Consider the following 16,598-nt stretch of genomic DNA (forward strand, 5'->3'; position numbering starts at 1 on the left):
CATTTGGAACTTATATTATGAAGGAACTTCTATTCCGTGACAACACGTTGAACCACAAACGTCAAAATCATTCAATCGCCTAGTGGAATTAACTATTTTTGGATTCTCATAAATTCTACCTATAACTTTTGGACTAGTTTAAATCTCGGTCTATTTCTGTAATTTGTTCTTACATACTTTGATTTTTTAACTCTATGCTTACATTGCCTATGTAAATTTTAAAACTGTTTGTATGCACATTGAACGACAAATTTATGTGACGTATAAAGTGTTATTTGGCCTGTATTGCTAATCTCAACGTAATACCCTGAAGTGGGATTTGTATGGAGTATATATGTGAAGATATAACTACCTTGATCTGTATAAAGGCTTTATTCTTGGTTCCAATTATGGTTATTCTTTATCTACCGCTTCGGTCGGATGCATACGAGAAAGAGGCTGAGCATGGCTCCAGATGACGTAGGTGTCGTCTCCTCTTCCGTTTGGGATCTCTCTAGACTCTACCAGTGTTGCAAGGTCTCTCGGGTCTTTACAAGTACTAGTGTTATAGGTTGGGGAAACTCCCTATGGGATTACTAGGGCAATAACACTACACGTATAAAAATTTTATGACATCAGACACTCAAGTCAATCCATGTGTTCGTAGATAGATGTTTTTGTGTTCTGTTAAATTGTCCCTTTTGAAATTGTTATGCGATGATGACTGATGTGCCCATGTTTTGACTGTTTTATTGATTGTGACTGTTTATTTAACGCATCATGTAAATATAACGGAATTTGATGAGACTGTTATTAAAGAGAGAGGGTTAGCGCTATAGAACCAGGTTTAATCCACCATTTTCTACATTTGAAAATGCCTGTACCAAGTCAGGAATATTACAGTTCTTGTCTATTCGTTTTTGATGCGTTTTGTTATTTGATTTTGCCATGTGATTATGGACTTTCCGTATTGATTTTCCTCTGAGTTCAGTATTTTTGCGATTTTACTTTTTACCAGTAATGTTCACTAAATTGTTTTTCTGATTCTTCATTAATTAATCATTTTTAATCAAAACATTACATATTCCTGTCTTTCAACAGTTCAGGTTACCAGATCACAATATGATAGATAATGATTACATGAAGATCCTTGTGATCGAAAAGGATTGTACATGGCAAAAAAGCCAAAGAGATAATCGGGAGAAGTATTGAATAAAAGCACTGGGTGTCCTCCATTAAGATGGAATCAATAGAAAGAAATAATTAAATGTAGTCTGGTGTTTAAATTATGATATTCAGGATTTTGGATTAAAATCAATCGACCAAAACTTACCTGTATTATTACTGATCTATGTTTACACCTCATACATTATATATCAGTATTGTTTAAACTTTTGACACTGAGGAAGGTCAATTAGTGAATAATTTATATAATTTATATCATTTGTTCCGTTTTTCCATCTTTGTGCAATGATATTCAACACTTTTTAAGTGGTTTATTTTTCATTTTTTTATCGGTATTTTTACACATTCTTTTAGACTCATATAATTTTTCCTGTTTGTGTATTATTGTCAATTTTGATGATCCAATACATATTAAGTTTACTGGTTGGTAGATACTTAAAGACTCTATATAGTCGATCCCTAACATCACTAAAGAGACATTTATTGTCGAAATCCGGATCTGATGTACAAAAAAAATATTAACACCTTATGTTTGTGGCATAACATCGTGGCCACAAGTTAATTGTTTTCTGCTTAGTATTCGATTTATATTAAGATCCATTTTGTTACATGTTGTGATCAATTTTATTTGGCAATCGCCAATGGCAGTCAATAGGGTTAAAGAACATCAGTTGTTGTACATGCACACGCATAAAAATTGCGGTTATTATCCAACGCAATCATAGGTTTGAACGTAGTTTTCAATTTAGACTCGTTTATATATATATATTCATGTAGCAAACAAATAAAAAAAACATAAAACTTTGTCTTGGAACTATTAATTGCCTCATTATTATTATTATTTTTATTAATGCGAACTCCAGCCCTTAATATATGGATTGCTAGAGAGTTAGTGAAAACAAAATATGTCATAAAGTTATAACGAGGGTTTTCTAAACCCTGCAGCCAGTGGTAACCAGTAGCAGAAAGAGAGCCACCCTCCAAGAAAATTTCTGCACACAAGGAAGATGGAGTTTTGGTCCATAGCATAGAGAAAGATTTGAAGCATCTGTCAACTTTTAAAGTGATCTGAAAAATAATTCTTCTGCGTTTTTATAAAAATGTTGTATTTTACACAATTAAAGGAAAAAATATACTTGCTCATATTAAAATCAGACTTCAAGAATTATACAACTTCTTTTTTTGTCATTAGCAAATAGGGAGTTATTTCACATTTTCATAATATAATCTTGTATTTTAAGCATCGTTGAACAATTTTGACAACACTGCAGTAGCCTTATGCTGTAAAATCCTACCATTTTGCTAGATCGACGAAGGCTGGTTCCCATAACAATTTAACAACAACATTTACATTGTACATATTCATTTCAACATGTTCTACACCTAAACACATAAATAGTTTAATATTATGTATATTTTGTTTTATCAAAATGCGTTAAAGCTACTAGACAGAAAAAATATACATAAACTTACTATAAATTATATCGACAAACGTAACGTACCAGGGATTATAATTTTTTTGTTGTTTTTTCGGCAGTCTACTTATTGATGAATCTTACAGTGTTGGTGTTCGTTTCTGTGTTCTTCAAATGCCTCTTTGCACACAAACTCATTCTAAGCAATTAAAACGGGCATTTTGAATTTTACTGCTACCCAGCGTATACGGAAGACTATCACAGCCTACCATGGTCCAGTTGTTTCCATATCTGAACCAACGTTTTGTTTTATCAAGCATTGAAAATCTAAAAAAAATAGGTAAAACAGCGGTAATATGCATAAGATTTATCCACGAATGCATAAACGTGACAGTTTACAACTGATTTACATGAATTGGAAAAATATAACATGTCCTAAATGTTAATGTCGTTCAACAGTTATCGTTTGTTGATTTATTCATTGCGGGTATTTTCCCTGTTTGGATATACAAATTAGTCGTTGGTTTCGAATTGTGTACGCTTATAATTTTGGGTCCTTTATAGCTTGCTGTTTGGTCTGTATCAAAAGCCCTGTGTAATCGGCCGTACTCTGACCTGTGCTTGTTATTATTAGGTTGAGAACAACCCTCCCTCAGACAAGGGGTCATTTTACTGATGTAGAAAAGAAGATAGAAATATCAAGAATTTGTATAGTTATTCTATAATAAATCTTTGAAAACTTAGAACATTGTACTCAAAAAGAGGAGAGTTACATCATATTTTAAACAACTTTTTCTAAAAGAGGGGTCCACTTAATTTTGAATAATATTGACATGATTAAACTGTTTAAGTAAATGCGTTGAACAAGAAATTAAATTGGTGTGGCCTAATGACCTTCCGTAATGAAGGTTGCATAGATATTTTTGTGCAAGATCAACGTTCATTGGCTAATTATGTGATCATGTGCATCGATGTACAAATGCAAAATGGCGAACAGTGAAGGATCAAAACAGACAAGCTCTTCAATTAAGTTAACAGGGATAGATTTTAACAATTTCTTCCAATTTATATGTGAAAAAATTAAAAATACTTTCTTCCGGCTAATGTAACTCCATTGTCTATACATGGTGTACCTTTCAATGACAATTGCACCTCATGCAACTATACACGTGAACGTGCATTTTGGTGCGACATAGGTTTTGAAACGTACAGACAGACACGAGGTTGAAATAAAATGTCACTAGGTTGGAGAAATTAACATGAAAAATACCGGGTAACATAACTATATATATGGACTAAAGGGAAAAAAAATACACTTTTAAAACATCTTGTGCCAAAATCAGCACGAAAACTTGGGGAACTGGTATACAAAGTATGTTTTACTTTGTGTAAGTAAAGTATTAGGTTTGTTTATATTTCAATCAGTAGGTTGATAAAAAAAAAGTCGTATAGACAAAGCACATTAGAAAAAAATGAAACACGCGAACACAAGTATTTACTATAACACAGTGACGGTATGTACAATTACAGGGCCAAATAATATATAACAAAGAAACCAAAAAAAAAAGGCATATAGGCAAGAAACTTAAGCAAATAAAGGACAAGAATATATAATTTTACAAAAGCATAATGATGAGATGTATTTTAAGTAGCGAGCCAAGTCAGATATAACAAGGAAACAGAAAGGGCATATATATAAAGCGCATAAGCAATTAAAGTACCTATGCGAACACGCGCACACGCCTTCACACTCACTAGGCAAACAAAAAATTCCCAAGTTCAGACTCGTCCGTCGACAGATACTTTTTTCTTAAAGGATAAGCATATACACATATTAGTCCTCATTTACTACAAATATTCATGAAACTATGTTGTGTGGTTTTAGAGGAGTTGCGATGACACATTGTTGCAGCAGTAAATTTAGGCCAAAATTCTAAGTTCAAAGAGGCATATATAACTCATAGAAAACAAATTGAATCTTATTTGCCTGTCGATATGCGAATCTATATAGTATGTTTTTGTTATCTACTGAGTTTCATGAAATTCTGTTGTGCGTTTCTCAGGAGTTGCAATGACAAGAACAGGACTGTCAAAAACATTGCACCCTTAATTGCGTGGGGTATAAAAATAAGACAAGAATACAAAGATGGGATGATAAGTACAGAGCCACGTCAAATGGATAAAACCAGAAAAAGAGTAAACAGTAATTATAAGTAATATTCTTAAAGGCATTTAAAAGAATTAACAACTTCAGTATACATAATCTGTACTTCAAGACCATCGTGAGTTATTTATGAAAGTGATGCAGAATATTTTATCAACAAAATATCTACCGATGAAAAAACGAGACGTTCTTTGGCATACCTCAGGTTAATCATTTTTCTGCTGAGACACTGGTGACTTACCGAGTCTGAGTAACAGTTTCAAGCTCTTGAAAACCGAATAATTTGGGAAATGTATATCCCACATGCAGGTGAAGTTGGTATATTGCTTGTAGGATTGGGGATACTCATAATTTCAAAAATAGAAACATCTCGTTTGACATAAATTCTGGTACTGAGATGACCATGTATGTAAAATTTATGGTATAAGTCTGAAATAAGAACATATGAAGTCGTGTCTGTTGTTTTCTGAATTTCGAGTTCTTGGGAATATGATAACCGGGAACCCAACAAGAAATTTGGATAACTAATGTAAAGAGCATCATCAATATATTTAAATATGAAACTAAACGAACTGACTTCTCCGGTCTTCTTGTTTTTGACAAATGTCTGACTCTTAGGAAAATAAAAAGAGGTCAACAAGAAAAGGCACACACTTCGTTCTCATAGAAATGCCGACAATTTGATGAAAATGTCTATCTCCTTATTTAACAAATATGTTGTCAACAAGAATCTCCAGCATACTGATCACTTGTTCTTCGGTGTAAAATGCTGAACGTTTGATTTTGTTGATTTATCGCTGATTTATCGCTGATCACATTTTGAATTACCTCAGTACGGTATGTATGTCAGTATTTTTTTTTTAAACATAAAAAAATCAATCGGAAAATGTGTTCTTTTATGACTTTATTCTTGTAAAAAAAGAAACGATGCATTTTCATTGCAAACAACCTATAACCGCCTATGTCGTTATCAAACTAGTATTGTTTAAAAAAAAATTTAAATGTGCCTAAACTTAGAAGCATCTTTGTTTCAAGTTCACGTCCTCTATCTCAGGCTAAAAGATATTATTCGTATGACAATATATGACTCTCTTGCAAGTTCGCTAAAATTTCCGTTTTTTATTTGGGGGCTCATACGTCTTTCTGTTCTCCGGCAAGTATAGCTGAAATTTGTGTCTGGTATATTTTCATCTGCTGGTACATTGTCCTCTGGAGCAACTTTCAACGCGAATAACTTTATCCTTCTCAGGTTCGTCTTCCTCAATAGTTAGTAGATCTGTAAAATCTTATTGCTGCTATACATCTACAATTTGTGTATTTACTTATATTGACGAGTATGTACTTAATATTATAGGGTTATTGCATGAATATTGGGGATTATTCCATATTGATAAAATATAAGTAGGTTTTTCTATATGAATGGGATTTTGAATAAATAAGCATATTCACCTGCGGAAAAAGGATATTCACCGCGCAAAACGTGGCGTGCTTTTACGTGTTTAATTTTGTTAAAAAAAACGTATGTACAATTGGTTTTGGTAAATATTTTCCATTACAATAATTTCTCTCGGAATATGGAATATAACAATTACTGTTTTTATTTTCGGTAAATAAGTGGTTTATTGACTTTTGAAAAGCTGATATTCACTTCGGCCGTTGGCCTCAGTGAATATCAGTTTTTCAAAAGTCTATAAAACCACACATTAACCTCACCAAAAGACAGTAATTGTATAATATTGTCCCAAGTAGAATTTTATATTGCACCAGCTTGCGAGTGCAATATATGTTCTACGAGGGACAATATTCCCCTATATTCATGCAATAACCCTTTTATTGTATAGCAATATAATATTTGAACGTACAAATTGGTTTAAACTAAGATTTTGTCGTTGATGACGTCATCAATTTGAAGACTTATTAGATTTTATTGCACGCTAACTTTTGGTTACTTTCTGTGGGGAATATTATATTGCTATACAATAATAAGGGATACCTGCATGAAGCTTAGTTTAAACACATTTATTTATAGTGAATTGGGAAACAAGTTTTGCAACTTATATTAATCCCTTTCAACTTTGCGGGTGCGAGTGCTGCCTTGTAGCGGCATAAGCCTACTCTTTTTCGAAATCTACAAGGGTGTCTTTAACGTGAAAGAGATATGGCTCTCTCCTAACACGGCTCAGCCATTTATCGTCCCCTTCCGACGGACTATCATCGTTTCCTCAAGACCATACTCGCAAATGGTGTCAAAGGAGAGCCGAAAGCTTGAAGCTTAAGCAGTTATTCCCATAAAACAAGTTATAAAACAAATCAAGTACAGTTTCCAGGATGCACTTGGCTTTAATTTTGCATATAAAAAACAAAGCACAACATAAACTAGTGAGTTATGTATGATTCAATTCTACACCGCAAGTCCCTATAGTCAAACATTAACAATGTCCGGATAACAAACTTTGATTTTTTTTCTTTTTAACTTTGTTGTAAAATTCCTATAAACAAACACAAAATTACAAAAAATAATTTTATTCAGTCATGATTAAACTGTAGCATACATCACATAACAAAACATAATATTTAAACAATAACAAATATCTGATCTTTCAATAATTTAAAGCATAAACTCAAACATTTACTATTTTGTTCTTTACTTAAGCACTAAATTAAACACATTTTAAATTAAAATAAATTAGCTGAATTAAATGTCTATATCTATCTATAAAAGTCATTAAAGAACACAAAGTTAATCAGTAGTAAGCTTTCTTTTTCTGATTTGACCAAAGGCTGACACACATGATTGAAAGTTAAAGTCACTTGATGATGGGCCTTCAATAGAAATACACATTAGCTGGTTCAGAAGTCTTTGGCTGAGGCGGTTCCTGAGAACAGACTTAATCTTAGCCATGGTGGAGAAGGACCTCTCACAGTCAGTTGTTGATACTGGCAAAACAAGAGCAATCATGCAGTACTTGACAAGAGCAGGATACATGTCACCCATCTGTATAACTTTACGCATGGCATCTCTCAGTGAATGATCTTTCATGTTGACTGAAACAAGTTGTCTAAGAGAGTGGCATTCTGTCTTTACCATCTCAAAGGATCCAACTGAAGTGAAGTGATCTGACAGGGTCTAAAACAAAATTAAAAAATGAATTATATTTAATAGTCGAACAACTCAGAACTGGCAGTATCTTCTTGACTTGAACTATTGTTCATAAGTGTCTCATTGTCAATCATACCACATCTCCTTATTTTTGTACCAACTCAAATTCAAACCCAACAGTGAAACAAGAAATATTACCAACATGTTTTTCTTTGTATTTATTTACTCCAGGAACAGTTATTTTTTTCTGTGTTTTAGTACTTAAAAATAAAGTATATTAATTTCAAAAGGTACTGATTATTGAGTAACATTATTTACCTCCAGCTTTTGATGTCGGAGCCACTCATGGAGTGAGGGGTCTTTATCAATAAGTTCTGGAAACTTTAAAGAATTGTGACCACTTTGTTTGTAAAGAACTTTTAAATTTGATTCCTTACGCGATTTATATATTGTTTCACTTAAATAAAAAATATTACCGGTTATGTTTTTCTTTCTATGGGATGCTCTTTCCGTTGATAGCTGGTATTGTTCTATTTTTGTTACCATTTCTGCGTTGGTTGAAGTTATTGTCCTTGGAAATTTTTTCTATTTGGTCGCTCGATCATTCTTCATTTCAGTTTCTCCAAATTACCCTGCATATAAAGGTGGCCGCCTTCCAATGGTAATATAATCACAGTTGTCCATTACTTCTGTTAACATGGCTTGCCAGTTGCTGACATCTTTACGGTTACCCTTAACTATTGCTTTCATCTGATCTGAGATTTCTATAAGCATACGCCCGGCCATTGATTGTAATCGAAGGTTATATGATACATATGTGTGCTTAACAATCGCACGAGATCATGTAATATTTAAAATACCTAGACAAAAAGTATGTCTGATTGATAATCAAACTCATAAGCTAGATAAACAAATACAATAACGTAACAAAAAAAAATACGTTTATGGTTATCTTATACTTATGTAGACAAAACGCGCGTCTAGCGTACTAAATTATAATCCTGGTACCTTTGGTTTTACGAGATATAAATTGTTTACAGCATGTCCATTTCAACTATTTTAAACGGATGATAATTAGTACTTTTTAATTTTGCTACAACTCTTTTGGCAGTACTTGACATCTAGAAGAAAACCACTGATTTTCCTTAATTTCAGTATAAGCAGTACTGGTAGAATTTTAGGTAACACTGATAAAGACGAATTTATTGTAGATGTTTACACCGTCACTGTTCACCGACCATATGCATATTGGAAAATAGACCGCTTCTATCGTCTTTACTGTTCCTCAAAACCACGACTGGAAATGAAGTTAATTCAGTACAAAATAGAATTTTATTGAGACAATATCCCACAAACAAGTTGGGGATAACCCACCATTTCAAGGACTGTTACTCATATGAGGAACACTTAACTTATGCGGGTTATTTAAAAAAAATCATGCAGAATGGCATTTGCACGGATGGCGGTTAAAATTCTACCAACTCACCGATAAATGTATCATGCAGATGCTTATAATATTCCGACATTCTTCAATTCCTTTCATTTATGTATGTCAAAACATGTGTTCAATAATATGCAATACCATATGTAATTAGCCTAAATATAGTTTTTAATATATTTATGAAATAATTTATTTTTTTCCAGTTTATATCAGCTCAGCTGAACATCATTTTCAAACAACAGACAAGTAGGGATGGTACCATTACTGATTTCGTTAACGATGAGATAATTTCTCCACATACCAAACCACAAGATAGGTAAGAGAGACTTTTGAAAATACATACATGTGCTTTTGTTATGCGTTTAATTTTCTACATACATGTAAGCTAGAGATAAAGGGGATGGTTAAAATCTCATAAACATGTTTAACCCGGCCGCATTTTAGCGCATGTCCCAAGTAACCTGTAGGACGCCCCGGGTGCCGAACTTTTTCGGTGCATGGACACATTCTCAATTTTATTGTTATGATTCATATTGGTTTATTATTTTATTTTCAAATTCGTATTCTAAAGAGTATGTGACAAATACACCAACAAAGAATGCTATCAAAAATTGAGAAAATAAATTACTTATTTCAGATACACTTTCATTTCATCTAGACATTCAGATGAGAAGCCTGTGGTGATAATGGGAGATCCAGCATTTGAAAATCCTTGTTCTTATGAGTCTGTTGAAAAAGTATATATATACTAAACTATGCTCAATACTTCTGTCTTTAGATGTAAAATTTAGTAACATAGAAAATATAGAAAGCACTCAATATTTTTCATGAACAATTGTTTTGCTTTAATTTATGCATTAAGAATATGTTAAATATTTGTTTGTTTCATGTAAAACAGTTTTAATTTGTCTTATTGGTGTATTCATTAACCAATCTCTTGCAAATTATCATTGTTTAATTGAAATATTTTAGGTTTTCAATCATATACTTGAACAAACAAACATTGGTTCTAGTGGACCATGATAGGCTGTGATGGTCTTCCGTATGCACTTGGAAGTAGAATACAAAATTCCTTTTTCAAATGTTTAGAATGTACCAGGGAATTTGTGTGTAGGGAAGAATTTGAAGAACATCGAAAAGAACATAGTCATTGTATGTTTACTCCATTAGTCGACTGCCGAAAATACAACAATACAGTTCTAATTCCTGGTAAGTTTATTGGTAAATTACCTTATATTAGATTGAAACTTAGTGGTGGATCAAGCCATTTTAAAAAGGAGGCTTTAAATCCAGGACAAAAAGGTGGGGTTCCAACTATATGTTCCCATTCAAATGCATTGATCGGCCTCCAAAAAAGGGGGGTTCCAACTCCCGGAACAACCCCTCCCCTTGATCCGCAAATGATACTTTTAATTGCGGACAATGCGGTCTAGGCTTTGTTCATTGAAGGCCGTAAGGTGGCCTATAGTTGTTGTATCTCATTGTCAATCACATAAAATCTATATTGTTTTTAGTCTTAAAACCATTTTGATAAAACATAATCTATTCATATAAAAACATGTTTGTTTTAGGTCTAGGACACATCGAAATGAATACTGTTAACCAACTTATTTTCGCGACTTTCGCGAGTAGAAAAATAACGCGAAAATAAATCGTCACGAATATGTAAAACTCTGTTGTTACCTTATTGAAATACAACAAGTCAGCTGGAAAATCGCGAAGTGGACTAGAAAGGATCAAACGCAAAATATAGTATTCGCGAAAATAAGTTGGTTTACAGTATGGTGAAGGCCATAGTTGAATTGTTGTGGGAACCAGCCTTCATTGATCTTGCAAGAATGCTTGGATTTAACAGCAGAAGGGAACTGCAGTGTTGTCAAAACTGTTCAGGTATGCTTGAAATTCAAGATGAATTTATGCAGGGTGTACAAAACCCTAATTATAATTTTATGAAAGAGGTTGTGTTCACCTTATGCTTAGCAATCCATGTATTTAGGGCTAGGGTTCGCCGTAACAATACTGAAGCAATTAATTTTGCTGAGACAAAGTTTTCCAGTTTGTTTTCGGTTTGAACATGCCATTTTACATGGAAATAATAACAAGAGATTCTTTGGTTCGGCTGCGATGTACGCCTGATGTAATTGGCTTCATTGGCGATCATGAATCTTGCAGTGTCAGTGGTGATGATTCAAAAGGGTAAGCGGGAGACTTTGTACTTGAATGTAAAAATAGAAAGACAAAAATGTTTATGCCTGCAGGTCTACCCGACAATAACAAATGGCTACAGATTTGCAGAAATGTTGATAAACTTGAAAAGGTAAATAAATGATGCATATATAATAAATTAGATTAATAGATTAAATTAGGGTTCATTTTATCCACGAAAGTCATTATATTCAACTTTTCTAAATACAAAACTTTTCTTGTATGTACCATTTAGTATTATCTATATCAAACTCTTTAATGTTACTTGTTGTACATTGAAAAATATATTTAAACAAACAAAATAATGGAATGAAATATATTGTATGAATGATGTCGTTCACTTACATTGATAAATATGTTGTGGGCATAAAAAAACTTAATTCTGTCCAATTGTGCTTTTGTTTTTGCACTGATATTATAACACCTAGCATACATCCAAAATACACAAGCTTTGTTGTTGTTCTGCTTTTTGGGCATCTCGCACCCTATGCACAAAGCCTTTTTATCAACCCTCCCCTCCCCACAAACTCTGCAATTTTGTTTACCATCGCTTGTTTTCCCTCGGATGAAGTTATCGCTTGTATGGGTATCCTTTTCTTTTGTTTTTTGTTCCTCGGCTGAAGCAACTAAATTGTTGTTTGCATCACTAGATCTGACATGAAATTTTGGTGAGAATTGGGATTTCGCCTGGCCTGATGTAGAAGCTATAGGCTGCTGGGTACATGTATCAACAGATAAAATCTAGAACCAAAATAATTAAAACAAACTAAAGAAACTAATCTAACTGAACTAACTATCAAACAAAACATAATAAATAAACAAAAAAATCAGAAAAAACAAGATATGCAACTAATAAAACTGAAAATAAACAACCAGTGCAAAATGTTTGAATTATAAAATAAAATAATAAAAAATTATGAGTACTAAAGCGTTTTATGTTTTTTTCGATCCGGTATTTCCTCCATTTGTTTGTCTGTTTGATCGTCCGCATGTCCCGGCTTTTTCAATGTAGTTTATGAGGAAATCAAAGTTCTATCAACTTGCAACTTAGTAACATAGAAAATTATGATAATATTGAGGCATCCTTGTACTTCCGACACATTCTTAATGATTCTATACTATTCACTAGTGAATATAGTATGTACATGTAGTTCAGTGCTAATCTTGAGAAATTAAAATACCTCAATTCAAGGTTTAGGAATGGAACCATGTTCGGTACTATAAGTATAAACAGTACCACATGCTGCTTTTATAGTCACCGAAACATCTGCCTCTGTATTGACTTTCATATCATGTGCCTACAATCAAACCGATGACTTATTGAATAAACATTTATTATTTAATTTCTCAGATAAATGAACGTATGTCACAAATAATCGATGTGTGCGGCGCAGATAATGACTACACATACAGTCCAGACCTGGCACATGAGATATATTCTTTTAGAAGAAGAAAGAAGACAAACGTATTTACGCACGGACACCGAATCTAATCATAGCACATTAGGAGGGGGAAAATTGGATAAAGAACTGATAAATTTTGGTACAAAAAGTAAAGAAAATCGATTAAATTTTATAAGTGGTTTTGTTGAAAATGGCACATTTTCTAAAAAGTATGAACCAATATTTATTCTAGAAGCTGAAAGGACATCTTTCTAAAACATTGCCAATAAGACAAAATCCGAAATAGATTGTGCGATTGAAATTGAATTGCAGCGCATCGAGGACACAGAAATGACTAATAGATGGAAAAAAAATAAAAAACAAGAAAGAACCCGGCTTTCTTGAATTTTTGAAGGAAATACAAAATTTGGAATGTGATTTGAAGATGATTCTGCGTGTCCGTAATCTGAAGTAGTATGTGGAAAATTCAATACCTGCTTGAAATATTTATATATGTATATTTCATATTAATTTATAACTCTCTTCTACCTATGTATTTAATAAATGTTTATTTAAACAGTGAATCGTGTACCTTAAGAAAGAGAGTGTCCCTTCTCACAGAAAATGATTTATTTATCCTCCGATTCCCAATAAAAGATTTGGTCACCCTTTTTCTTTTCTTCACAATTTTCATCTTAGTCTTCCTTCCTTGTTTGTTTGTTTCCTCCTTTAAACAATAAAAATCAAATTTATTCACAAAATTTATGAAATACAACAGTTGAAAGAAGTTTAGTGACATGATTACTTCCCTTGTTTCACTCTTGTAACAGAGAAAACGTGCATAAAGTGTATCAAATATCTGATTGCTATTTTTTTTATTATATCTTCTTGCACAACGTTTCATTAATGTAATATTTGCGTTCCATACATTAATCGTCCAATTTTACGAAGCAAATATGTATTGTTTATTCTCATTGGTTAATTTGATCCCATGACTTTTATATTGGACAAGATGGCAGAATGCAACAGAATATTAGTGTCCGTTAATTTTTATGCATCAAAAATTGTTTTTTGACATGCTAATTGTCATTCAAACATCTAATTTACACATTCCGGTCCGAGACTACATATTATTCTGTCTTCGTATTCATGTTTTAGGTAAAGCATCATGCTAACAGTAGGTTGAATCGCTAAAACAAGATATCACAAACTTGCAACTGTTGGTGCCATCATGCCAACCACCTTTCAACAACCTTGATTTAAATTTACACGATGGTATACGTCATATAAGTAACCTTCCGGTTACCCAGATGAGTAACAGTCCTTGAAATGGTAGGTTATCCCCAACCTGTTTCATTCTTGCCAAGTTGACCTTGAGATTTTTAGTGAGACACAAAGAGTCCAAAGAGGATCGATCATTTACTAAATGATGTAAGTATAAAAAAGAAGATGTGGTATGATTGCCAATGAGACAACTACCCACAAAAGACCAAAATGACACAAACATCAACACCTATATGTCACCGTACGGCCTTCAACAATGAGCCAAGCTCATACCGCATAGTCAGCTATAAAAGGCCCGGTAAGACAATGTAAAACAATTCAAACGAGAAAACCAACAGCCTTATTTATGTAAAAAAATGAACGAAAAACAAATATGTAACACATAAACAAACGACAACCACTGAGTTACAGGCTCCTGACTTGGGACAGGCACATACATAAATAATGTGGCGGGGTTAAACATGTTAGCGGGATCCCAACCCTCCCCTAACCTGGGACAGTGGTGTAAGTTCCTTGTCAAAATTCTACATACATCACCTAATGCGGGTGATAAATAATGGAATGATTTTACCCAATATCCGCTGCAACTTTCCTTGCATTCATTTTACAAAGATTTATAAGTGCTAAAACAATACTATTCAAAATATTCGAACTGACAATAAATCAGGCAGTACTTTTTTTGACACTTTTTAACATTATTTTTTCAGTATCCTCAAATCGAAGTCCATTATCTAGATATAAAATTATATTGAATCCTTTACTATGCCAATATTTTACAAGAGGTCGTACCATTTTAGTGAAAATGTAACAATCTGAGCTCAGCACAAAATAGTGTTATATTTAACTTTGGTGTCACTTTTCTATGAAAACGACAAGAAACTTTTGTGATTCAACATGCATATCTATATGAAGGTACACCCATGATGTCTTGAATAAAACCTAAATGCAAAATTGTTATTTGCTGCATACGTTTTGGCCTCTTTTACAACCTCTTATCTAAATTTAAATAACATTTCGTATTGGTGTACCTGTCTGAGGTCAAGAAGCAACACCGATAAGTATTAACAACAAAAGTTAGAGTGCTAACTTCCTTGGCGACTCCCGTAAATACCAAAAATACAGCTGCATCTGTAATTTTCAAAAAAATAGCCAAATTCAAGTATAGGCAAAACTAAATTTTTCAAACTGAACTCGGCCATTAAAAGTTTTTCTTTCCAAAATTACAATGGCTATTATATTATCGACCTTTTACATTATAAACTTGTTCTAACGCATTGTCATACTAATATGTGTCTAAACATAAATTAAAGTCAATCAAAGATAATACCTTATTTGGAACTGCTGGTGTTGTTAGACCGCTTATTTCGGGACAGTTAGACGACCAATGTCCTGTTAAAAACAACGAGAAAGCATCAGCTGTATGGTTGCTAGTAGGGTTGTCATCTTCACTCATATGATGACTTCTTGCAGGTGCACGTTCAGGAGTACTTTGGATTTCCTCGTCAGACATAAAGGAGAAAAAAGTCACTGACCTTAACAGCAATTGAATTAAACGTGTAGCCTGATTGAATGCAAACCGTCGAATGACTATTTTCCCTCTTATGTATGCATGGGTGAATCCACCCGTGCAAATAACTACGCATAACGGTATTCGTTAAGCCTCATAACGAAAAGAAATTTATTAAACTTTGATTTAAGTAATCGATAGCATGGTGAGCATATGTGTACAAGCGTCAACATGAGTGACTATGAAATAACAATATGATGTCTACAGGTCCTCTCCCGACCGGCGTCATTTAAAAACCTTGCCAAATTGGACCGTCCATTTGGCTGTGCTGGATGTGTAAAGTACACAGCCGCATCCGGTTAGAATAAATATAACTTTATTGCAAAATTACACTCATAAGGGTCAAGCAGTACAAACAAACAATTTCAAATACAATACAATACGATGAAATTCAATACAATATAATAGAACATATTTTAAAAGTTCAAATTATAAGTTGATGTATAAAACACAATCATGCGCTTGTAGGAAATGGGTCTGACCCTCTCAGTTAAAAAGACTGCTTAATGAATACTCCAATATGACAAAAAATGTCAGGGATGGGGTTTAGAATGTGTTTTAGTTTATTAAATGTATCAAGATTTTGAAATAATGGTACATAATTATTCTTTTAGATAAGCAAAAAGATTAGAACGCAATGATATGTTAATTTTACAATACAAAAAGAAATGAAATTCTTCATCTAGGACTCCACATTTTTTACATAATCTTTGTGCTTTTGGAATGTTTTTGTACCTTACCAGTTCAATGCCAAGAGAATTATCACTCAGTCTAAATTTTTAGAGTAACTTTCTGTGTATAAAATTATTGCAATCTAAATATTCCTCAGACTGACATTTAGTTTTAAATTTCCAATAAAGACAAAGTTGAATGAGG

At 33.0% G+C, this 16,598-nt stretch overlaps 1 pseudogene; it reads left to right on the forward strand.

Moving 5' to 3' along the window:
* Positions 1 to 9,287: 9,287 nt before the first annotated feature.
* LOC134687898 (uncharacterized) lies at positions 9,288 to 11,613 on the forward strand (annotated as a pseudogene).
* The last annotated feature ends 4,985 nt before the right edge of the window (positions 11,614 to 16,598 follow it).

Source organism: Mytilus trossulus, chromosome 10, assembly GCF_036588685.1.
Source record: "Mytilus trossulus isolate FHL-02 chromosome 10, PNRI_Mtr1.1.1.hap1, whole genome shotgun sequence".
Lineage (NCBI taxonomy): Eukaryota > Metazoa > Mollusca > Bivalvia > Mytilida > Mytilidae > Mytilus > Mytilus trossulus.